This window comes from Hibiscus syriacus, unplaced genomic scaffold, assembly GCF_006381635.1.
Source record: "Hibiscus syriacus cultivar Baekdansim isolate YM2019G1 unplaced genomic scaffold, ASM638163v2 tig00110429_pilon, whole genome shotgun sequence".
Lineage (NCBI taxonomy): Eukaryota > Viridiplantae > Streptophyta > Magnoliopsida > Malvales > Malvaceae > Hibiscus > Hibiscus syriacus.
Window position 1 is genome coordinate 1,710,779 of NW_024062733.1, and position 25,213 is coordinate 1,735,991.

General features: G+C 34.1%; 1 pseudogene; it reads right to left on the reverse strand.

The window, feature by feature from the left end:
* Positions 1-3,126: 3,126 nt before the first annotated feature.
* The window catches only part of LOC120124761, a 50,534-nt pseudogene continuing 28,447 nt past the window's right edge, over positions 3,127-25,213 (reverse strand).

The window sequence follows — 25,213 nt, forward strand, 5'->3', positions numbered from 1 at the left end:
AAGAAAATATATAAATATCTTATAGTAATATTATAGTAGAATTCAACTTAAAAAAACAAATATATAATAAGGACAATTTGGTCAAATATACATTCCAATAATCTTTTATTCCTTTAATTAAACACGGTAATCTTACATTCATGCTAAACCAACCAAACACAAAATATAACATTCTCAGTAATCCTACTCCCTGAAAATCTTTTATTTCCACTGATAATCTTACATTTCGTTAACCAAATGCACCCTTAGTCTTCTTGTAATAAAGCTCCATTTCTATTACCATTAATTTCTAAGTTGGGGTACTCAGTGGAAAGTTTCAACCTAACAACTCTCTTTGAAACAAATACCAGAATTGTATTACAAAAATATACTCGCTTTGTCCCATTAAAATTGTACCTTTTGCTTTTTAAAATTATTCCATTTATAATGTACAATTAAAAAAATCAATAAACAACAACATTAATATTTTATTTTTTACCCTTTTATGTTTTACTTTTTTACCTCTATCAAAATAAATCTGTCAAGTTTATCAATAATTTCTTAGGTGACGTTTGGTTCGTTGGAATCACTTGGAATTAGTAGGAATTGGAATCCAATTCTATCACTTTCCTATGTTTGGTTCAAGTTTTCAAAGGGGGAATTGGAATCCAATTTCATCAAGGGAGGAAAAATAAATTTCATCCATAACATGATGGAATTTAAATCATTTGGAGGAGAGAATGTGAAATTTGACCATACTACCCTCATCAATCTTTTGGTATTCGGGTCGGATTTTTTTTTTAAATTTCGGGATCGGGTAGGATTTCTTTTTAAAAAAATTTTGGGTTCCGGTCGGGTCGGGTTTTTTTAAAAAAAATTTCGGGATCAAGCAGGATTTTTTTTTAAAAAAAATTTTGGGGTTGGGTTAGGTTTTTTTAAGTGTGATATTCGGGTCAGGTTCGAGTTTAGGGTGAAAAATACCCGACCCGAACCCAAAAAAAAAATTTACCTTATATATTTAGGATTAATTACAATAATAACCCTCTATATATAAGTTTTTTCAATTAAGTCACTGTTTTTATTGAATAAAAATTTTTTTTTTATTTCGAGTCGGGTTTCTAATTCATATATTCGGGTCGGGTCGGGTGAAACTTTATTTTGGTTGGGTCGGGTCTCGGGTGGAGGTTCTCTTGTTCTCGGGTGGAGGTTCCCTTGTTCTCGGATCAGGTGGACCAAAAACCCGACCCAAACCGACCCATGACTATCCCTAATTGGAATGATTTTAACTTATGATGTTTATTAGTATGATTTTTATAATTTATTAAAATGAATAATCAATCAATAAAATGAAAATTTAATATTTTTTAAATTTTTATAATATATTGCTACATGTAAGTTATAAAACAAACTAAAATTAAGCAAAAAAAAAAAAAGAAGGACAATTCTATCATTTTACATTATTGAAATCAAATTCATCTAACATGTCTGCGAACCAAACAGAATATGAAATTGGATTCCAATTCAATTTCCTGCCAACCAAACAAGTTTCAGATTCAGATTCCAATTCCTACAAATTCCAATTCTTTCTCAGATTTCAATTCCCTCATAAACATTCCAGCGAACCAAACGTCACCTTAGGGATAATTTTGTCATTTTCCTCATTCATATAACTTTACATATGGTCAAACTATTCTCCTAGAACTTTGTGTTTTGTCAATACTGGATATAAATTATGAGACGGAGGGAGTACTATAAAACCATTTGCACAAAATCTCTACTTGGTTACTTTCTACATAAGAAGAGCAAGTTTCCTTATGATTGAAAAGAGAAAAAAAATGAGGCTGATAAATGTTTATGTATTCACACACATCTTCGTATCCATACGTCAGACCTGAGCATTATAGTAGGTGATGATATCTTCTGTTGGTTTTCTTCGCTCACTGCATCTTGTAACAATAATTCCGCCTACAAATATAATCGAGTTATTGGTAAATAAAAAAATAGTTTACCTTCAGTTCTGGGTTGCTGTTAGAGCTTAGATTGCTCAATCTATCATTTCCTGCTTCAACCTGGAAATTTTATTACTTTTTTTTTAGTACAACAATCATTTTATTAATATTAAAATATCACTTAAAAGTGGATTACAACAATCATCCAGCCATGAATGACCTATTCATTTCCATCTAAACTGAATCTGCTTTGAGATTAATTATAGTCTAATTTAATACAAACATGAGCACCATGAACCATTAATTGAAACCAACACCACTCTCAAACACATCTCATTTTCCACTGTCAACAACCTCCTATACATCACCTAGGTTTCACTATGACTCATCTATCTCCTTTACCCATAACACCAACCACCTCTCCAATGATTATAGACCTTCCAGCCTCCAATATAACTTCTCGTAATTGTTGGGTGCATGAACGCAAGTCCCAGTCCAAACTGTATGGGAGCTGCTAAGTATGATAATCTTTTGATTGTTACATCGCAAGTTCCTCAATCTTTTTCCTATTCTATCTTTAACACGGGGGCTCCTATAAGATATAAGATTTAACACAGGGAATTCCCGCATCTAAGACTCCTACCGTTTCTAGTTACCCGGCCCTTTGCAATGTCACTGCGAGAGAAGAAGAGTAATCGAAGAAAAATAGCGAAAAGGGAGATTAAAGAAGAGAAGAAAGGGATTCAAAGAACCTCAGATTTCATTCATTCAAATCATAAAAATCTCCCTTTTCCCCTGGTACATGTTTTATTTGTTCACAAGGTACCAATCAGGATGACAGCTCAGCTAATGTTATGATTGTAAAATCATCTTCAATGAATAAATTGGGTTGGAACTTCATTGATATGGCACGAGACAACCAGACATTATCTGTTTTTGGCCTTATACTTGGGACTTTCCCTGTCTATGCTCTCTTCTTACATGTATATGATCAAGATTTTGTTTTATATAATTTACATACAAAAATGGAAAGCCAATGAGACATAGTACTTTTAAGCTTCTAAGAATCATCCACAAACTCGCTGCAAATGTCATATGGCAGGAAACTACTTGGCAGTGGAGCAAGGGAAAACCCAATTTTACAGTATTCCTAGGTTAGAATGTAATTGTTCGAACTGGATTTAGTCTAGAATGTTGTGATGAAACTTCGATAACGTTAGTGTCATTACCTTCTTACAGGGAAATGCAGGGTTTCTGCTGCAATGAACCTCAGAGTTCTACTTCAATCTGCCAAAATGTATAACGATAAAAGTAAATACATTCACCGGAATACCATCATGCATCTTTCCAAAATGAAACAAGTAACATTTCTACACAAATTCTTACCTATTGTCGCTGTTAGAGCCATAGAAATCATAGGATTCATTGAAGCAGAGGGGGTTCTTGAAAGATGACACCCCAGTAATAGATAAAGCAAGTTTATTTTCTTCTTGGTCACTTGATGAAATCATTTTAGTACTGTCGGACAAATGCACCTTCTTCTTAGGCCTCAATGCTTTAGGGAAACAGTTTGGCAGATGATTAGGCTCATGAACAGAAATAATTTGGCATTCATGGCCTGGACCTTGTAATTGTATTTGAAGTCTCGCAAGATAAAGCCAGATCCAGCAAATCAAGCAATTCTTCAACAGAAACAGTTCCAATATGCCCCTCAAAAAAAAAAAAAAAAAAGAAGAAGCAAAACTTCAATGTCATACATTGAAAGCGAAGCACCATTCAAGATAACGAAAAAGAAAACCCCAAAGAACTCACAAGCTCATAGGTTAAGGACACTGTGATCCTTTTACCGAGCAAACTCAAGTGATCAAGCGTCATCTCAGCGTCTCTTAGAGAACCACTGGATTTAGCAGCAATGAAGTTTAAGCAACCTGATCATAGTCCAGACCTTCTTCAACACAGATTTTCTCTAACCTATTTGAAATATCATAATCTTTTATCCTTGGAAAGTGATATCTTTGGGACCAAGAAACTCCACTTCTTGGCAACAAATCGATTTCGGGTGTACTCATAACAAAAACGATATGCTGGGAGAGTTTTTCTAGATTGTTTAAAATAGTTTCCCATGTCTCACCGTGCAGCAACTGGCACTCATTGATGATGAAAATCTTAAACCGTGACGAAACCGGTGGGGCAATGGCATTTTTAACAAAGGACCTTAACCTATCAGTGCGATTGATTTTCAAAGAATCAACCTCCTTAACATCTTTGCTCCTTCCAGAAAAGAACAATATACATTCTCGACATTGATCGCATGGCTTATCAACCTCTACTGACTGACAAGTTAAAGCAGCTGTAAAAATCCTCGAGGCAGTGGTCTTGCCTGTACCACAAGGACCATGATAAAGGTAGAAAGAGGTAACCCTTCAGTTAGAAATGGCACTCAAAAGAGACCTCACAACAATATTTTGTCCTGCCAATTCATCAAAAGATTTTGGCCTGAATTTTTTACTCAAGCTCCTAGGACTGTTCGAATTAATTCCACCATTAATGCATTTCCAAAAACTTCGTCCACGAAGAGATGTGTAGAACTAATATTTTGATATAACAAATAAGGACAAAACATTTTTGGACTAAATTGAATTTATTCAAAGTTTTCATCAAAATAATTCAAAGTTCAATCAAAACCTTAAAATGAGTATTTTAACCAAAAGTTTCGAAATTTCTACAAGATTTTCGAAACTTTCCAAGACAGTTTCACAAAAAGTTTCGATACTTTTCAAGAGTTTCAAAACTTTACCTAAAGTTTTGATACTTTGTGTCCAACGGTCAAATTTTTCCAACGGCTCTTCCGAAGAGTTTCAAACTTTCCCCAGAGTTTCAAAACTTTGTGTACAGAAAGACTTCCAACGGCTCCAAACCTTTCCAAACAGCTAGAAATGGCTAGTAACTCATTCCAACATATAAAAATAAGTTGATGACACTTGAAGAAGGTTACACAACACCTATCCAAGCAATCAAACACAAGAGAAAAACTTTTCATTCTTTATTTTATTTCTCTTGTAAATAATTGTGTTTTTGTGAGCTTTAATTTGTAAACACCTTCCTTTTTAGATGTTTCTTATTTACGATTATTTTCTTTTGTAAAGGGGTTTTGGTTCTAGCTAATTCTTTGAAAAGCTAGGGAGTTTATAAAAGTTCTCTTTATCCTTGAAAAAGAAAGAAAAAATTAGTGGATTTGTTGGAAAATCCTAAGTGATGAGCTTAGGTAGTGGATGTAGACTTCATTTAGGAAGTTGAACAACTATAAATCATTGTGAAAATTTTTCTATCTTTATATTCCTTACTCCATAAATTTCAAAAAGCCAATTCACCCCTCTTGGCATATTTTGGTTGATCGAACGAGCTTCATCGAGCCTAACAATTGGTATCAGAGCAAGTCACGCATCGAAGGTCTAACAACCTTGTGAAGATCTTTGAAGGCTCCTATCAATTAGCTCTAGTTGATTTATAAAGCAATTGAGAAGATGGTTTTTTTCTCCAACGCTTACTATATCAAAGATTCTCAACTGGTTAACAAGCCACCCTATTTCAATGGAGAAAATTATGCTTATTGGAAGATTAGGATGATGCTCTTCATTTAAGCTATCGATCTAGATGCTTGGAGCTCTATCTTGACAGGCCACTCTACTCCAACTAGAGCTATGGCGGAATGAAGTGAAAGATATAAGAAAGAGTTCAAACTCAATGCTAAGGCCATGCACATTTTGTTTTGTGCATTAGGACCGAATGAATATAGAAGAGTCTCCTCTTGTTCAAATGCCAAAGAGATTTGGGACAAACTCCAAATTACTCATGAATGAACCGATGAAGTGAGGAAAACAAAAATTGATCTTCTCAATATAGCTACAAGAATTTCAAGATGAATCCGGATGAAGACATCAAATCTATGACGGATAGATTTTTTGTGATTGTTAACGGTCTCAAAGGATATAGAGAGATTATACCTAACGAGAAGCTTGTTAGGAAGATGATATATTCTTTTACAAAATCTTGGCAATCGAAGAAAACGACGTGTCGAAACGGTCCCTACAGCTTTTTAGGTTTTTTCGAGGATCGATCCAACTTAATATTGGGACACGTCTAGTTTTAAATAAATACATAAATAGACAAATTTGGAGTCGTCATCGACTTTGGGTTATGTAAGTCGAATACTTAAAAATGTCCTTTAAAATAATTTTATGAAAAACAATTTTAAAAGATAAAAAATTGATTTGCGTTTGACCAGAGATACATTTTGAAAAGGGTTCGGGAGTCGGTTACGTGTGGGGAAGGATTAGCACTCCCACAACACCCAAAATGGGTACCTACACGATTATACATCATCTAATTATTGAAATTAGAAAATTCAAATAACATTTAAATTATGACATTTTTAAAAAAAATAAAAAAGGGATATTATTTTATACAAATAATCCTTAGAAACACATCCCTTGTCAGTTAAGGCGTGCTTCTATAAATTACTCAAGTAAAATAACATTTAAACACATTATAATTAATAAAAATTAACAAATATGTAAATATAGAATTAAAATAATAAATATAATAAATTTAGGGATTAAATTATAAAACTAATAAAAGATCAAGGCCACAATTACAAAAGATTAAATATTTTAGGTATTACAATTGTAAATAAACCAATTTTATTATTTAAAATTAAAAATATTAAAATTGGAAGATTAAAATGCAAAACAAACAAAAGTAACGGCCATAGACAGAAACATCACCAAATCGAGGTACTGGGATGGTAATTTAACCATCATCACTATTCGGGATTAAAATATAAACTATTAAAATTCCAAGGACTAAATTGGATATTTACCCAAAATAAATATAAATTTCATTAAAAGGACCTCATTAAAATACACATAAATAAAATTTACCCAAATTAAAATAGAAACTATTAAAATAGTGACTAAAATATAAACAAAATAAAATTTGAAAACCAAATTAAAATACATTGAAATTAATTCAGTGACCAAATCGTAAAGATTACAAATTATAGGGACCTCAGGATAATTTACTTATACACTAAATACGTAGAAAATTCCTCCCCTAAACGACGTCATTTGGGGAAGGGTATTTATACCCTAAAAATCGGCCCTAAAGGCCTTAATCTTTTATTTTCTCTATTTCCCCTTTTTCTAAAAAGATAGAAGAGAAAATGCTCTGCCTTCTCTCTAAAGACCCTCACCGGAGGGAAATCGGCCACCGTCCGTCGGCGTCCTCCGCCGTCGCATATGGTGGTCGGAAATATAAAAACAACTCCAAAACGTAGATCTCCTTACCCTTAACCCGAATCTAACCTCCTTTCTTCCTAAAAACTCTCCGAACACAGTAGATCTATGGTTTTACCTTTGAACCCGGCACTCCGACGATGATTTGTTAACTCCAATGAAGGTAATCTTCTCCCACTCTATTTTCTTTCTTTCGAATGGTTGTTGATTTTTTTCGTTTGCCTCTTTTTTGAATGGATGCTCATGGTTCTGTTGTCATCTATTTGTTTCTATTTTTGTTATTTTTTGTTGTTCTCCGTTCTTCTCTCATTCGAATGGATACTGCTTTGTGGTCTTCTTTTGCAGGTATAATCGAGTCCCTTTTATTGTTCCATTTGAATCACCCTACGAACCGGTCAAAGGAGGGAGGCCCGGTGAGTCACCAGAGCTATGGCGGTGACTCACCTAGGGCCAGCACCGATTTATAGCTGGGTGCATTTAATACACCCATATCTTCTGGATCTGGCTGGTGGTCTTTAACGGTTGTGGCTCACGTGGCGATGATTGGATAGCCCTAGGGTTATGATGAAACCCTAGGGTTTCTAGAATCATTTGGATCGTCCTGGACCGTTGGATCTATCACAGATCTAACAACTGAGGGTTGGGGACTGAAAGTTGAGATAAAACCCTAGGTGTTGGGTTCTGGGCTTCTCTGGCCTATCCTCACTTGTTGGGCCTCTAGGTTTGGGTGTATTGGGCTTCATGGTTTTGTAATTGGGTCCGGTTTGCTGTTTTGGTCTCTGGCCTAGATTTGTTGTAATTGGGCTCCTAGGTTGTTGTTTAGGCTTGTCATAAAATTATTATTTAATAATAATAATGACGATGATTTATGTGGGATGAAATTGACTGTCAACAGCTACCCCTCTTTGCTCATTCTTGTGTTAACAAGAATAAGGCAAAGACGAAAAGACAAGGAATTTTCGTCCAACCAACTTTATGGGAAATCCACTCCACTACTATTTCAGTGTAGATCGGACTTGACATGTTCCTCTCTTTTGGATAGTCTGATCAAATATGGAAAACGAGTTTACGCCACTTTTCTTTTAGGGTGTTAAGACTTGATTTGTTCTTCTTTTTTGGGTAGTCAGATCAAATTTGAAAAATGAGTCCACTTCACTATTCTTTCAGGGGAGATCAGACTTGATTTGTTCCTCTTTTTTGGGTAGTCAGATCAAATTTGGAAGACAAGTTTACTCCACTATTCTTTCAGAGGATATTAGACTTGAAAAATCTTTGGAAAACGAATCTACTCCACTGTTCTTTCAGGGATATAAGATCTAACGGAAGACAAATCTGCTCCACTCTTCTTTCAGGGAGATAAGATCCAACGGAAGACGAATCTGCTCCACTCTTCTTTCAGGGAGATAAGACTCGAGAAATCTTTGGAAAACGGATCTTCTCCACTCTTCCTTCAGGGAGATAAGATCCAAGGGAAGACAAATCTGCTCACTCTTCTTTTAGGGAGATAAGATCCAAGGGAAGAAGAATTTACTCCACTCTTCTTTCAGGGAGATAAGACTCGAGAAATCTTTGTAAAATGGATCAGCTCCACTATTCTTTCAAGGAGATAAGGTCCAATGAAAGACGAATCTGCTCCATTTTTCTGCCAGGGAGATAAGATCTAAGGGAAGATGAATCTACTCCACTCTTCTTTCAGAGAGATAAGACTCGAGAAATCTTTGTAAAACAGATATGCTCCACTCTTCTTTCAGGGAGATAAGATCCAAGGGAAGATGAATCTGCTCCACTCTTCTATCAGGGAGATAAGACTCGAGAAATCTTTGTAAAACGGATCTGCTCCACTCTTCTTTTAGGGAGATAAGATCCAAGGGAAGACAAATCTGCTCTACTCATCTTTCAGGGAGATAAGACTCAATAAATCATTGGAAAATGGATCTCCTCCACTCTTCTTTTAGGGAGATAAGACTCGAGAAATCTTTGTAAAACGAATCTCCTCCACTCTTCTTTGAGGGAGATAATATCCAAGGGAAGACGTATCTGTTCCACTCTTCTTTCAGGGAGATATGACTCGAGAAATCTTCGTAAAATGGATCTGCTCCACTCTTCTTTCAGGGAGATAAGATCCAATGGAAGACGAATCTGCTCCACGCTTCTTTCAGGGAGATAAGACTTGAGACATCTTTGGAAAACGAATCTGCTCCACTCTTTTTTCAGGGAGATAAGATCCAAGGGAAGACGAATCTGCTCCACTCTTCTTTCAGAGAGATAAAACTCGAGAAATCTTTGTAAAAAGGATATGCTCCACTTTTCTTTCTGGGAGATAAGATCCAAGGGAAGACGAATATGCTCCACTGACTCGAGATTGATTTGCTTCCACTACTCTTCCGGGGAGACTGAATCTGAAATAAGAAAATTTGTTCCATTACTCTTCTGTGGAGATCAGACTCGAGATTGATTTGCTTCGCTACACTTTTGGGAAGACTAAATTAAACCTAATTTGCTTCATTTCTTTTCATAAATATCAAATCAGAAAGATTAACTTTTCTTCGTGATTAAGTCAAGGATTGGCTACTCTTCGCGAGGGAGTCAGGAATAACAAAGATTGACTTCTCTTCCCTAGGAAGTCAAGGATAACAAATATTGACTTCTCTTCACGAGGAAGTCAAGGATAACAATTATTGAATTCTCTCACGAGGAAGTCAAGGATAAAAAATATTGACTTCTCTTCATGAGGATGTCAAGGATAACTAATATTGACTTCTCTTCAAGAGAAAGTTAAGGATTGTCTCTTCTTCGTGAGGGAGTCAGGAATAAAAAAAAGTTGACTTCTCTTCACGAGAAAGTTAAGAATAACAAAGATTGACTTCTCTTTACGAGGAAGTCAAAGATTGAAAAAAGTTGACTTCTCTTCACGAGGAAGTCAAGAATAACAAAGATTAACTATTCTTTACGATGGAGTAAGTATTGACTCTGCTGGGGAGTTAGGAATAATAAAGATTGACTTCTCTTCACGAGGAAGTCAAGTATTGACTCTACTAGGAAGTCAGGGATAATAAAGATTGATTTCTCTTCAATATAAAGTCAAAGATTGACTCCTTTGGGGAGTCAAGGATAACAATATTGACTTCTCTTCACTAGGAAGTCAAGGATAACAAAAATTGACTTCTCTTCACGAGGAAGTCAAGGATAACAAATATTGAATTCTCTTCACGAGAAAGTCAAGGATAACAAATATTAACTTCTCTTCACAAGGAAGTCAAGAATAACAAAGATTGAATTCTTTTAACGAGAAAGTCAAGGATTGACTCCTCTTCGCGAGGGAGTCAGGAATAACAAAAGTTGACTTATCTTCACGAGGAAGTCAAGAATAACAAAGGTTAACTTCTCTTCACGAGGAAGTCAAGGATTGACTCTAGGAAAAAAGATTGAGTTTCCTAGAGAACATGTTCCCAGAAGGCCACAATTGAAGTTTCTAGGGAAATCATCTTAAGAAAGACAAAAATTTCTCAAAACATATTTTGCCTACATTATTATGAGGAAGATCCAAATTTATCATGTATGTATGAAATGATGTATGATGCAATGACATGTATCATGTATAAATACATGCTTTCTTGATCCGTTATGGGGACGAAGGTAAGAGCAATCTTCATTCTCTTCCTGATTAAGTTATCTTAACTTTTGTTTGCACCAACATGCACTCTTGCAAGTCTTGAGTTATGTCAATTTTTTTTTACCCCAAACAAATTCTTGCCCCTGATAAGCTTGGCTTTCTTTACTTGAACTTGTGTATAAATCCAATAAAGCTTTTATCTTTGAAAGCAAGATCTATCATATTGAGAGAGCATCATCTGTTCTAATTTGACTTTTAAAACACATCACAAGGATGATTTATCCTAATTCCTTTCGTGTCTCCATATTTAACCAGATTTCAAACAAGGCTATTTATACCACATTATGCTGAGAGGTTTAACAATAACCCATCATCCAACCTTAGTTGGCTCTACTATTTTCTTGCTGTTAAAATTTCACCCCCTTCCATGGAAAGAAATCTTCACCATTTCTCACTTTAGGGTTGTAGAAGGCAACCTTCATCTGGGTAAAAAATTAGAAACACATCTTTATCGTAACATCGGTTCAACACCATAGTTAATGGTTCATAAAACATTTTACAACAAAATCATCTTTTCCTGTGGCTTCTACCTAGATTTTTCAACCAAAGAAGCTCTTTGCATAGTTTTAAGAGTTTTTGTATGGCATTACAAGGAAACCGAAGAACAAAACTCAGTGGGAATACAAGTGGGATGCTTTGGTTCACCAACATTAATGCATGTGAACTCACCAGAATAATGCAACTATATGATGGACAAAATGATCATATATGGTAAGCTTCACTATCACTGTTTCACCATTTTCATTCTTTATATCTTTCTATCTCATTGGACATATGATCTTTCTGCAGGATGATATGGGCCTCCAAAAATGCCCCAACATTAATACTCCTGGCTAATAAAGACCTTCAAAAGTGCCCCAACATTTATCATTTCTTGCTCCAACACTAATTCTAAGCATGAGCTATGTGTTTAAGATGTATGTCAACTACCAAGATCTACTCCTAAGAGATTGTATTGTTCGAAAATGTTTTTCTCCTTTTTTATTTTGGAAATCAAAGAATGAAAGAATTTTGTAAAGTATTACCCCTTAATTCAGGCTCACAGTTGAATTAAATCATAAACATGAGTTCACATAATATCAAAAGATAATGTTTTAAGAGTTATAACTCTTTGACAAGTATCAAAATGGATGGGTTGACTTCAGGTTGACATTCTTATTTTCTAAGGTTTCATCCATTGAAATATCCTCATTTGGTTATATGCCCATGTGAACTTTGTAACATGTCCTTCTTTCTCTGCTTGGCATATTAAGTGGATGCAGACAAAATGAAGCAACTAGCATATTCAATTGCTAGACTTTTTGGAACACTTCATTTCAATTCTCTGAAATCTTTTATTTGTTCAAGCTTTGTAGACTCCTCTAACAAAGTTAGTGTAGAAATATCGGTCTAAAAATGAAATTACTGAGTGCTCATGTGAATTTGACTATAATATGTTTTCCTTAACTCCCTTAGTCCATCTTTTACCGAAACTTCTTATTTAAATAAATTTGATTTAATCTGCCATTTTTGGTTAGTTGAATTTAGCTTTATTGTATATATATATATTATAATCATCTTTATCAGGCTAGCTGAATCTAATCTATAAATCCAGAGCGTTTAACCAATTTCTCTAGAAGGATAACTCAAGCTTTATTGTATACATATAATATTAGATTCTAGGTATTCAGATTCCATTTCTTAAGTTTGTCAAGAAGAACCTGTTATAGTCTAAGTGTTATTAAAAGTAAAAAAATCTCATCTTTAGAGTTCAATTTCCAAGCAACTGACCTAAACTAGATTCACCTACTCGACTATTCCATCTGTGAAGATTATGATCATAATCGAACGTCATCAACAAAAGTAGAAAAAAATCAATTTTGCAATCTTATATAAAAGATGCCCCATTTTCCCCACATCATTACATACCTGAATGTCAAGCCCTTAATTGTTCATTTCCTTGCAATAGGAGAATGCAATATTGGTCCTTGTAAGAAAATGATATGGTGCTCGAGCGTATCTTCTGGGTAAGGTCAAGGGTCCTTATTTTATCAGTTTTCAACCTTTTCACTTTGTCAAAGATTTATAACTCTAATCACTTAAAGAGTTTTTAATTCAATTGATATTCAAAGAACTGCAAGATTGCAAAATTGATTCAATGCTCACCACCATAAAGTAGCATAAATTTATTTAAAATATTTTTACAAAAAAGCTGAGAAAAAACAAAAAACATGTTCAAACAAGAAGTTAAAAAATGGGATAAAGCTCCATGATGGATGAAATGATCTCTTCCTAATTAGGATGCCCATTACTTATCTAACACGACAACACCTGACTCAATCAGATCCTATACATCATGATTTGATGCCCCACTTGAGTTTGTTATCCACTGTTCCACCAATTATCGTGTCAATGTCCCATTGTCAACAAGCATCTCTATTTCCTTTAACAGTGGCCTACAATTTCCCGTAGAATGCCCATATGCACCTAAGTGGAAATCAAAAATACTATCTTGATCGTAGATATGGGCATAAAGGTTTGGTGGCACTTTCATTGGTGTTGGTTTGAGGTATTGACCTTTAATCAAATGAGGGTATAGATCTAAGATAGAAGTTTGGAATACCTCCAAAGTATTTCTCGATCGTAAGACTTTCTTTGGTCGATCCGAATGACTAATTGCTTCTTTTCTTTTGTGGTTACGGGGGCTCTGGATGTGACATTCATTCACATCATCAACTTTTACTTTTTGATATGTTAGGCTTTTGGAAGTTACTTTTCAGTTTTCTTTGCTGACTGCATTTTCAATTAATTCTCCACTTGTCACAAGATACTCGAAGTTATTCATCAAATTTGTCAGCATTAATTCAAAGAAATAAGCTAGAAGGGAATCGTGAAACATATATGATATTTCTTCATCCAACATGGGAGGTTGAACTTGTGCTGCCACTCCTCTCCATTTTAAGGCATACTCTTTAAAGATTTAATTGGCTTTCATCCTTATTTCTTGAAGGTCATTATGCTTTGGAGCTAAGCCTTTAACATACCGATATTGCCCAAAAAAATCAACTAGATCGACCCATCTCTTGATCTGCTCTCTATTCAAACGGTTATACCACACTACTACTGGCCTAGTGAGACTATCATGGAATGAGTGAACTAGAAAATTATCAACATTGAGGTACCCTTCCATTTTTCTACAAAACATTCTCAGGTGGATTAGGGGACAACTGGTGCCCATCATATTTCTCAAAATTAGGCATCCTAAATTTTTGTGGGATAACCAAATCTGGAACAAAGCTGTGCTCTATTGCTTCTAGTTGTAACACCCATTTCCTATATACGTTTCCGTATACAAGTGATAGATGTCACATAACTTTTATAAATATTTACTTATTTGTAAAACTCATAAAATTTTGTTTCGAAATTTAAAACAAAACATTTTTAATATAAGGTAAAACATTCGTTGTAAACTATTACAAAGTTATAACTTAAATACATTATATAGCATTTTTCTTGAATTCCATTAGATGCCAGTTACTTTTCAAAATAAACATGTTTGTGCTACTATTACTGACGAGTCAACCTTAAATTGTTGATAGATGCTACTGCATTCCTTACTCGGTTAGTCTTTACTTTTACCTACGCGTGAAATCAACACACGTTAAGTATTTACTTAGCAAGGCATAGTACTGTAAATGAATTACATTTCATACATAAAACATATCAAGACTACAAAAATCCGAATAATTCGCATACTTTATGAGAATCAAATAAATCCCTCTCAGTTATACCAAAATTTCTTTCATACATTCATTGAAATTATTCTTAGTATACCCAACATACCTATATCTTCTGTATATTTTTCCCAGTTATTCTTTATTTGCCCTATGTATGTTAAATGAGAAAGTAATGTACATGTATTTCACCTAAATTCCAAATTGGTCATTCATCATTTTCATTTGCTACAAAAAGCCGTTAATGCACCTTTATGCATTTTCATTTGTGGCATCCTTTCATGCTGATAATGCACCGTTATGCATTTTCATTATGGCATCCTTTCAAGTTGATAATGCACCGCTATGCATTTTCATTTATGGCATCCTTTCATGTCAATAATGTACCGTTATGCATTTTCATTTATGGCATCTGTTCATGCCGATAATGCACCGTTATGCATTTTAATTTATGACATTCTTTCATGCCGATAATGCACCGTTATGTATTTTCATTTATGGCATCCTTTCATGCAGATAATGCACCGTTTTAAAGCATTTCATACTCTAAAACTTATTCATAATATCACTTTTATATACATTATGAAAATATACCAAAATGTTGTAAAACATACATTTAGCCAAATATTCGAGGTTGACTCATTGTGAGTCTTCCTTTTTTTTTATATAAGTACAATAAATGCACTCACCTGATAAGCCTCGATAATAAGCTGTGATGATGTCCGACTATTCGACAACTTTATCTTTGCCCTTTTTCTTGCCAGACTCAAAAGCTTGGTTATGATTTACACAAGCATCCATTAAAGACACATACCATACCAATGTTAGTATATTCCCTAACATTTATACTTTAATAATACTCAAAAGTACTATTATTTTCAATTTCTATTACAATTTCAGCCTATCTTACATTTCCAGGCTAAATAGTATCGATACCCCTACCATGGTATCGATACTTGTATACCACGGTACCGATACTCCCTTTTAGTATCGATACCAATTCTACATTCTGGAATCCATGGTATCGATACTTTCTCTTAGTATCGATACCCACATCAATATCGATACTAATTGCATCAGAATCGATATTGTTCATTGTAATTCTTCAAATTTAAACTTATAGTATCGGTATTGTTATTCCCGTACCGATACCCCTACCCAGATTTTCCATTTTTCAGCTCGGTTTTCACAAAATTTTTGTTTAATTCTCTTACTTTTACCTCAAACAATCCCCTTAAATTTAACATCACTTAATCCAACTAACTTTCCTCCATTTAGCTTCTTATAACATCCAAATTCTCTTAAGAACATCTCAAACCAAGAATCATACTACTTTTTCTAACATGTTTTTAATCACATCCAAGGCTTCTAATCTCTTATTTACTTCTTTGACAAGTTAAATATACTAGTAAACCTCAATAAAAACTCATATTTCAACATCTCATTCAAAAACCCATTTTCTTCAATCTCAAGTAAATCATCCATCTCTTAATTTTTATCCTATTTAACTATTCCTTAAGCCTCTATAACACTCAAGGTTTCAAGAGCAAACAAAAAACGAAAGGAAAATATAGCTAGATGAAGTCTTACCTTTGGCTATGGAGAAAAGCACTTTCAGGGGGAAGAAGAATAGAAGATAGCTTAGTGTATTTTTTTAACTTTCCCACTTTCCCCTTTTATTTAATACCCTAATTAAAAAGAATTTTAAATCCATTTCCCTTTAAATCATCAAAATACCACTTTCATTATTTCATTCTTACTAATTGGTCTTAAACACAATTTCTAAATCATTTTCTTATACTTTACCATTTGTTCAATTTAATCCTCCAAATTTTTAAATCCTTTTAGTATAGTCACTCACCTGATATTTGGGGTATTACACTAGTTTTTAGTGGGAGGTATTAACACCTTTCATAGTTCTAATTGCTTCCTCTACCCGTTTGAATCCCTCATCATATTGCACATAATTAATGAGGCTATTTTTTTAGGTTAGAATAGGATGCCCTAGGGTAGGTTATCCTTCTTGATGCATTAGTTTGATAACACTGATATTCTTTATCAGCTATTTCTCTTTATCAGTAGCCTTGGTTGTGATCACCTGGATAATCTGATTTGATACATCTTGTAGAGATCTCGATGCTTCATTCCTCGTATATTATTATAACTAGGCCAACTGCTCTTGTAATTGATCTTGTGATTTCCATTTGTTTGCTCATGATGATGAGACAGTAATATGAATGAATAATCTTGGTATTATTGTCACAAAACCCTTCATAGATTATTTCCATGTTTTTATAACTAATGCATGTAACAATACTTAAATAAATAAATGTGATGCAAATGCATGTATGCAAAAGGTATTATTCCAGAGTGACCACCTTAAAACAACTTTCATTGAATACAAAATGTTTCGATACAACAAACCAACTTTACGTATAAGGGATAACTTTTACTCCTAACTTCTTTATCTCTTTCAAAAGGTGTTAAGTTATCAATATGCTTTAATTTTCTCTTAAAGCTAGCTAAATCAACCAGTTTATGAGCCATATTATTTTCTTGGGCAACAGCTTCCTTCATGACATTATCTTTTTCCTTTATCTTCTGTGTCAATTCCCGGAGTTGTAGAAAATGTTGCTCATTTTCCTTGTAAAAAAATCTTTGTGGTTACGAAGTTCCCTTACAAGATCTCCACAATCATATACAAACTTTATCAATGTTTTGTTTTTGGCCCTAGTGACTTCTTGTAACACCCATCTCTCGTATACCTTTACGTATACGAGCTACATTTGTCACATCACTTTTAAAATAGTTTGCCCTTTTTAAAATCTGTACAATTTTATTTCATTTTATGAAACCATTAGAATTTATTTATAATTAAAACATGCATTAACTTACATATACACATAAAAAGAAATATTCCACACTTTACCATTTTACAGTAGTTCAATTCAAAAGGTTTTACAGATCGTTTTTACTAAACCTATTACATGCCAACTAAAATATATCAAAAGTAGACAGGTATGTCATACTGTTACTGATTAGGCGACTCTGACTTGATGTCTGATGATCTCCTTACTCAGCTGGTATTCAACCTATAGGTGAAATGAACACACCTTAAGTATTACTTAGTGAGGCATACATAATCTTAAGCAGCTTATAAATATAATATAGGGTAACAATTCTAATATCGAACAACTTTTTACAATTTATTGTAAACCTCATCACTTTGCACCATTGGTGCTATTACATTCATTTTCCCATTTTCTATTCATGTTCATTTATTAAAATGCACAATTAGTGCCTATACGGAAATTCATCAACTCATGATGAATTCCATGGGTTGCATACATAGTTTCTGTACGGTGATTCATCAACTCATGATGAACTCCATGGATTTTGCACACAAGGTGCCTGTACGGTTATTCATCAACTCATGATGAATTCCGTGAATATGCACACGAAGTGCCTGTACGGTGATTCATCAACTCATGATGAATTATGTGGATTTGCACACAAGGTGCCTGTATGGTGATTCATCAACTCATGATGAATTCCGTGAATATGCACACGAAGTGCCAGTACGGTTATTCTTCAACTCATGATGAATTTTGTGGATTTGCACATAAGGTGCCTGTAGTACACATAGTACTGATATATCGATGTAATATATATATATATATATATATATATATATATTAACAACATATCTTTATAACCCTAAATATACAAAATAAATGCACTCATCTGGCTTCCCTACTATGTATCCAAAACGTAAGACCGATCACTCCGGTACTTTGCCTTTACCCTTAGTTTTACTGGTCTCGGGAGCTTGGTTCCGATCTACTCAATCATCCATATAAAACATGTACCAATCCCAATGTTAGAATATTTCCTAACCATTATACTTAAACAATACTCAAAAGAACACATCATTAACTTTCTATACCAATACCAGCCTATTTTAACGTTTTTGGCTCCATAGTATCGATATTACTACCCTAGTATCGATACTTTTATACTATGGTACTGATACCCCCATTTGGCATCGATACCAAAATTAGGTTCGATGTTGTCTGGCATCGATACCCTTACCATGGTATCGATACTACCATACTATGGTATCGATACCCCCTTCTGGTATCGATACCAAAATTAGATTTGATATTGCTTGGTATCAATACCCATTATCATGGTATCGATAGTACCTCCTCGATATCGATGTTGATTGAATCAATATCGGTACTACTCTTCTAATTTATCTCATTTTAGCTTATAGTATCGGTATTGTTCTTAGCAGTACTGATACCCTTGCCTAGAATTTCTAGTTTTCAACCCGATTTTCATCCCAATGTGATCAATTCTCGTTATATTTACCCCATACAATACCGTTAAACTCTTCTTTAACTATCCATACTAACATTCCTTCATTTAGCCTCTTAGAATATCTAAAATCTTTCAAGAACATTAAATTCTAAGAATCAAACCACTTTTTCTAATATTTTCTTAATCCCATATAATACTTCTAATATCTCATTTACCTCTTTGGCAAGTCAAATCTACCAATAATCCTCAATAAACACCACCCACGTGAAAACAACCCACAATCAAAAGGAAAAACCAAATAATTGAAACTTACCTTTGGAGCTATGGAGAAGACTTCACCCACGTGAAAGAAGAAGAAAAGGAAATGGCTCTCTTGTGTTTACTTTCCCCTTTTCCCTTAAATTTAATACTTTACTAACAAATAATTTTAAATTCATTATTTTGCAAAGGACCAAAATGCCCTCTTAATAATCTATTGCCATAATTTAGTCTAAACCATTAATCCTAATCATTCTCATCTTTATCATTTAATCGAATAAATCCTCTTAATTTTTAAATTCTTTCAATAAAGTCCTTAATACAAAATTTGGGGTATTACACTTCTAGTTCAACATCATTTTCATGCTTAAGGTGCTGATATGAAGCTTCCATGTTGGCTATATATATATTCAACATCTTGTTTTCGACCTTCATGTGTCTTGCAATTCTTTTTCCAATGTTCAATGTCGTTTTTCAGTTTAGTGACCCCTGTTGTCCACTCTTCCGAGGTATTTCCTATACCAACATTTTTAAAAGCTAAACTAATCCTTTAAAAACTATTATGCATGGCTTCCATCTCTGCACTTAGTTTATCGTTTTCAATATTCAAATGACTTCTTTGGGCCTAATACTTTAGTAAACATCCTTCCTTTTGGATGCCCCTATTGATACTCTTACCTTTGAACATTTTTTGTATCAATCTAACAGGATAATCAGTTACCACACTAGGTTGATCTTTTATCTCGAACTCTAAGATTCCATGATCCAACAGATGTTGAATTTGATGCTTGAACGCATTGCAGTTCTCAATGGAATGTCCTTGAATTCTGACATGATATTCAAAACGAACATTTATATCACACCAATTTGGATATGGAGGTTATAATGCGGAGATACCTCTCGAGCTTCTAGTAGCTTCCCGTACAACTTCTTGTATGATATAGGGATAGAATCAAAATGAGAGCCACCTCTTGGCTTAGATTGAACTTGAGTCTTTGACATTGGGATTAGGCTCTTAAATACCAGGGAGTTCTAATTGCATGACTTCTTATCATCTTTGGGTACTTCTACAATTGTCACCATTTCTTTGGCATCTCTAGACAACTTATTAATCTGAATGGTGATCGTGTGTGACTTCTTAGATTGACTAGAACTCGCTTGCTCTAAAGTAATCCCTTGTGCACATGACATTGTAGGATTGTGTTTATCAAACTCTTTCTCTTATTGTGTAGAAGTCTCTTTTTATTTGGCCAAAGCATATATTATATCCATCATTTTGGACATTTTCCCTCTTATCTCCTTTTGCTCTCCATCTGACATATGATCTTTAGGTGCATAGCTCTCCGTTATCCTTAGAGTTTCCTCAAGATGCCATTTCCTAGATGTGTTATAGCTTGCTTGATCATAAAACCCTTTGTTCATTATGAAAACCTTTTACTTTGATAACCACTCACAAATCACCTTTTTCTTATGTCATGATCATCCAATGCAAGCAAAAAGAAAACAACATAAGAATAAGTTAGTACAAATAACAAAATTAATACTCTAATGGAAAACAAAAATGTAAATACAAATAAGAGACAGAGAAAATAAGACAAAAGGAATGGTTAGTATCATTCAATTAAAATAATAGAAAAAGGTCATATACAACTTAGTATCTACCTTGACATGCTTTTATCAAATAGTAATCCTATCCATATTTGTTTTCTACCCCATGTTTAAAAATCCTAACCTCATGCAATCTAGTTCACATGCTTGTTTGAAAAATAAACCTAACCACATGATTTCTAGTTCGTATACTTTTTGCAAAACACATAAATAAATTCGAGGAAAAGGTTACAGTTAATTTTCCCTACAGACAGAAATTCAATATGAAACGGGGTACTCGAATTGTCCTTTGCTGGTGCCCCCTTAAGCCTTCTAGACCCTCGATCCTCACCCATTATAGGCTTAAATAGATTGAGTTCAATTCGAGAGGATGCATTTCCCTATGTCGATGAGAGGAAACTCGATGTTTCACTCGTAAACATGAGGTATATGTATCATAGAGTTACTTGCTAAAGCCCATAATGTAATACCCTTAACTCATATCCGACCCGAATACAAGTCCAAGGTGTCACATTGACTTTTCAAACTTTGACTCTTATTGAAAATCCCGGGAATTTTTAAAACTTTCATTAAAACGAAATACTTTAATTTACATAAGACCATAAAATACAAAATCAATCAGAGTATTTGTAATTAACACTTATTACATGCCAACACTCTATACATAACCAAGTACATACTTTGTCAATTACTTCTGATCTGATCTATTAGTAGTATTGATGTCCGTGCTACTTATATTTCCACTTTTCCTGATTCTTGGTACCTACGTGTAAATCACTTACACGCTAAGTCATAGACTTAGTGAGGCAATAAATGAATATGCAACAATAAACTTATGAATGTTCATACTTACAATTGGATCATGACATTTCAATATGCATGTATCTATCGCACGATAACATATAATGCACATACGAAACTTACCTTCTTGTATCAGTTTCACTGTAAATCGGTATTTCAATTGCATAGCCCATGTATATTATTGAGATTAGAGGTATGTGAGTGCATTGAGGTTGTGCACTAATGCTATCACCACAGCTCGTATCTATTCCCTCATGGGGCACCGAACCTTAGTTCAGTATTCGTCCCGTAGGACTCCTACATCCCGAAGGACTATTATACCCTCGACTCTTGGCATGCCAATTACACCTATAATTCTCATATCGTATACTATGGGCATTATTCTTATATTTCATATGTTCATGTACTCATATCATTTCTCTTGTGATCATGTATCTCATATCACTTCATATCATGTTCTTATATCACAGGTCATATCACATATCATATCACATGAACATATATATATCTTATGCATGTATCACAATAATTATCATGTATGCATGTTCACAACTATTGTATTATAAAAATCAACATAGGGATTAGACTTATCATAAGTCTTATTCCATTACAATATACATATAGTATGCACTCACCTTAGCTTTGCTTTGATTCGATTCTAATCCTTTGATCGTTCCGGAATAAGCTTACTTTTAGTATCTACATAATCGCACATGGATCTATATCAGTATTATAACTAATATACTCTAATGATTCACTCTTTAGACTAAGATAAAAGTCAATTTCATCTTTTAATGAAGGTATGCATCGATGCACTACTGATGCATCGGTGCATAAAAGGTATTCAATGTAATATTATTGCTGGGATGCATCGATGCACTCCTTATGCATCGATGCACGAATTGCATTCGATGTCTTTATTTTAAAAGAGTGCATCGATGCACTACCAATGCATCGATGCACATTCATACAATTTCTGGGTTTTAACCTTGATGCATCGATGCACTATGAATGTGCATCGGTGCACTCTGCCCAGAATCCTCTTTTTGAACCTGAAAGTTCATTCATTTGGATTAAATCCTTCATGTTTAATCCCCTTTTTCATTCTTAACTCTAGTACAAATCCTTAAACCAATTTATACTCATTTATTTCATCTTAAACCTTCAAATCTTATCCTTCATATATAATTCAATAATTACATTAATAAATCAACATGCTTGAATTCCGTTTTTAACACTTCGTATATCTTAACTAGATTGATGACAAGTCAAATATAACTTTCAATTCTAGTTATGAACTATATTCCAAGATTTCATTTAAGAACTTCAAATCTTAAATCTCTCCTAACTCAATCATCCTTTGATGTTAAGATAACTTAAGCTTTCTTTAAGCTTAGTTATCATCTAATAATCAAAACCCAATATTAAATTTAACAAGAAACTCAATAATCAGAAATCTTACCTTTGCTTTGGTTCACACGTACAAGGAAGAAAGAAGAAGAAGATAACTCTGGAAGGCTTTGGTGTTCTCTTTTTTTCATCCCACTTGTACTCATATATATCCTTATCCCTTCTTTAATTAATTTTCCTTGCAAATGACTCTTTTGCCCTTACATTCCTTCTTCTTTTCAATTCAATCCTAAACAATCATTTACATATAAATCTTTATACTATTCATTTATTCTATTTTAATCACCAAAATCTGAAACTTTCCAATTTAGTCACTAACCCGGTATTGAGGATGTTACAACTCTCCCCCTTAAGAAAATTCGTCCTCGAATTTTCATTATGCAAAGAGGTAGGGGTACTTAATCCTCATGTCCTCTTCACGTTCTCATGTTTCTTCCTCTACTTTGTGATTCCTCCACAAGACATTAACCAATGGAATAGTCTTGTTCCTTAGTTGTTTAACTTCGTGAGCTAATATTTGAACAGGTTCTTCCTCATAAGTTAAATCTGGTCATACTTCAATTTCTTCAGGAGTCACAATGTGAGATGGATCAGATCTATATTTCCTAAGCATTGAGACATGAAAAACATTGTGTATCTTTTCCATTTCAGGTGGTAAAACTAGCTGATATGCTACTGATCCTACCCTCTTAGTAATCTCATAAGGTCCAATGAATCGAGGACTTAACTTTCCTTTACGTCCAAACCTCAATATTTTCTTCCATGGAGACACTTTCAAGAACACTTTATCTCCGACTTGAAATTCAATTTCTTTCCTTTTTAAATCAGCATACGATTTCTGTCTATCAGCTGCAGCTTTCAGATTATTTTGAATTACTTGAACTTTCTCTTCTGTATTCTGAATCAACTCAGGACCAATAACTTCTCGATCCTTAAGTTCATACCAGTTCAAGGGTGTATGACATCTTCTTCCGTATAGAGCTTCATAGGGAGCCATTTTGATGCTTGACTGATAACTATTGTTATATGCAAATTCAGCAAGTGGTAAATACCTTTCCCACAATCATTTGAATTCAATGACACAAGCTCTTAACATATCCTCCAGAATTTGAATAGTTCGCTCGGATTGACCATCGGTTTGAGGATGAAACACTGTACTAAATTTTAACCGAGTTCCCAATGCTCTATGTAATGACTTCCAAAACCATGATGTGAATCTAGGATCTCGATCAGAAATTATGAAAATAGGTACACCATGCAAACATATAATCTCTCTAATATACAGTTCAGCATACCTATCCATGGAGAAATCAGTTCGTACTGGAATAAAATGGGTTGACTTAGTCAATCTATCCACGATTACCCAGATTGAATCCTTTTTGTTCAGAGTTAAAGGCAAACCCATCACAAAATCCATCGTTATGTTTTCCCATTTCCATTGAGGAATTGAATTTGGTTGTAACAATCCTGACGGAACTTGATGTTCAGCTTTGACTTGTTGACAAGTCAAACACTTTGATACAAATTCCGAAATGTCTTTCTTCATTCCCTGCCACCAATATCGACTCTTAAGATCCATATACATTTTGTTCCCTCCCGGATGCATTGTCATTGGACTACAATGAGCTTCCGTTAACAAATCATTCTTTAATTCATCATCATCCGGAATTACTAATCTTTCTTGATAATACAAGTTCTCATCAGACTTAATCTCATAATCCGTACCCTCTCCATTCTTTATCTGTTGTATCCTCTTTAAACACTTTTCATCTTTAACTTGCAATTATTTAATTCGATATAGCCAAACGGGCTTTTAATTCTGCACAAATTACACCATCTTCTCTTAACGATAAACTAGCATCAAGAGTTCGTAAAGCTGCAAACGTCTTTCGACTCAAGGCATCAGCTACCACATTTGCCTTTCCAGGATGGAAATCAATCACCACATCATAATCCTTGAGAAATTCCACCCATCTTCTTTGTCTTAAATTCAACTCTTTCCGAGTCATCAAGTATTTTAAGCTCTTATGATCCGTATACAAGTAGCACTTTTCACCATACAAGTAGTAACGCCAGATCTTTAAAACAAACACTACTGCCGCCATCTCTAGTCGTGTGTTGGATAATTTTTCTCGTGCGGTTTTAGTTGTCTTGAAGCGTAGGCTACCACTTTTCCTTCTTTCATTAATACGCATCCCAAACCAC